Raw genomic sequence first — 2,345 nt, 5'->3', positions numbered from 1 at the left:
TTTCTGTGTGCACCTAAGGACCCCTCTCGTGTAAGAATTCCTTTTTTGTTCTTACTCCCACAGTTGCTTAGAGTAATTTTACTACATGGAATTCATGTAAACCATTTTCCAGAATCCATTCACTGCTTCCTCTCCTCGAAGTAGTGCCACACTACATACTACATGCTACAAGTGCACCTGTACAGTATTTTTCCCCCTATGTAGAAAAAGTAGCTGGGGGGAAGGGGATGTGGAGATTGACAGCCCAATCCTATGCATGTCTACTCAGAAGTAAGTTCATCTTTAGGGGGGAAGCACATAAAAAATATTTTATTTCTCCAATAAAAATGGCTTAAAAATAAATAAATAAATAAATAAATAAATAAAAGATTAACAAGTTGTGAGTTCCTGCACCTTTTTTCTTACAAAAAAAGCACTGATCATCGTTATCTTCATAGCTCATGTCCAACAAAAGAACATGTCATAAGTGGGGCTTTGTGCATGTGAAGAGGCCTTCTCTGTACAGCATTAATGCTGCCACTACTAAATGCCCTACAATTGAATATGTACAAATGGGGTTCCAAAAATGAACTGCATTTGTATCCATTTGTTTTCAGGTGTATTCACTTTTGTTCCAACAAAACTCAATTGGGTCCAATTTGATTCAATTTTTCAGTCATTCTGAAATGAATGCATGCACACACATCAGCAGCTTGGAGGGAAGGTGGGATAGCCATGAAAAATACAGCTGGATTGGGACTAATAATGAAAATGTTGTAATCCTGCCCTATCCTAAAAGATCAGAATACATTACAATACAAAATCAAATCCGAAAGAAAATTGTAATGCGATGCCATACTTAATGTTTAAAACAAATAAATTAAATACAAAAATATAATATCTCCCACAAGACCCAAAAATATCCTGTCATCTTCCCAAAGGTGTTCTGCATCTACCTTCCTGTCTATCTCTTCTACTTACCCAATCCTGATACGTTTCTCATTGTGGGTCTGTAGTTAGTCCTATCCTTCCTGCTTCTCCCCAAGAGTTCATTTTAGAGCATTGCTCTTGCAATGCTATCCATATCCACATGGCAGTGTATTTGATTGATTGGCCTCTTAGAAGTCATGTCAAGGTTGCTCGTAACATTAAATGAGCATTCTCTGGAACTCTCTGCTTTTTTTCAATCCAATTAAAAAAAAAGTCCTTGTACTAGAAAACATCTTTTTTTAATTCTTTTTAGGGTGGTGGGGAAGTTGGCTTAAAAAAACAATAATGAACCAGCCAGGAATGTTAATTCACTAGCATTACATACAGGCATCTCACTCTAGACAGAGGAAGCCACTTCCTGCTACCATTTAATTGAAATAGCACTGTCTGATTTGGGCTACAATAGTGAGCAATGAAGAAATTAGACCTCATTGTGTGTGGATGTAGAAGACAACAGCAGGCTCCAAGAAGTTGTAGAAGGTGGAATAGAGCCTTTTCATAAGAGTGGATGGAAAAAAGTTGTCTTCTAATGACTCTGGGCCCAATACTGAACAGTGCGTGCTGGCTTACTGCCCTTACTGCTGCTGCGTGGTTACACGCATGCACTGGGCCAGCTCCGGAGCTGGGTCCACATTCTGCCACCCAGTGGACACATAGACAAACAAGCCTTGCTGAGGGAGAATCAGCATGGCTTCTGTAAGGGTAAGTCTTGCCTCAGGAACCTTATAGAATTCTTTGAAAGGTCAACAGACATGTGGATGCGGGAGAACCCGTGGAAATTATATATTTGGACTTTCAGAAGGTGTTCGACATGGTCCCTCACCAAAGGCTACTGAAAAAACTCCACAGTCAGGGAATTAGAGGGTAGGTCCTCTCATGGATTGGGAACTGGTTGAAGACCAGGAAACAGAGAGTGGGTGTCAATGGGCAATTTTCACAATGGAGAGAGGTGAAAAGCGGTGTGCCCCAAGTATCTGTCCTGGGACGTGCTTTTCAACCTGTTCATAAATGACGTGGAGAAAGGGCTGAGTAGCGAGGTGGCTAAGTTTGCAGATGACACCAAACTTTTCCGAGTGGTGAAGACCAGAAACGATTGTGAGGAGCTCCAGAAGGATATCTCCAAACTGGCAGAATGGGCAGCAAAATGGCAGATGCGCTTCAATGTCAGTAAGTGTAAAGTCATGCACATTGGGGCAAAAAAAAAAAAACTTTAGATATAGGCTGATGGGTTCTGAGCTGTCTGTGACAGATCAGGAGAGTGATCTTGGGGTGGTGGTGGACAAGTCGATGAAAGTGTTGACCCAGTGTGCAGCGGCAGTAAAGAAGGCCAATTCTATGCTTGGGATCATTAGGAAGGGTATTGAGAACAAAACAGT

This window comes from Tiliqua scincoides, chromosome 4 (genome assembly GCF_035046505.1).
Source record: "Tiliqua scincoides isolate rTilSci1 chromosome 4, rTilSci1.hap2, whole genome shotgun sequence".
NCBI classification, from domain to species: domain Eukaryota; kingdom Metazoa; phylum Chordata; class Lepidosauria; order Squamata; family Scincidae; genus Tiliqua; species Tiliqua scincoides.
Note: the sequence above shows the minus strand (reverse complement) of the source record.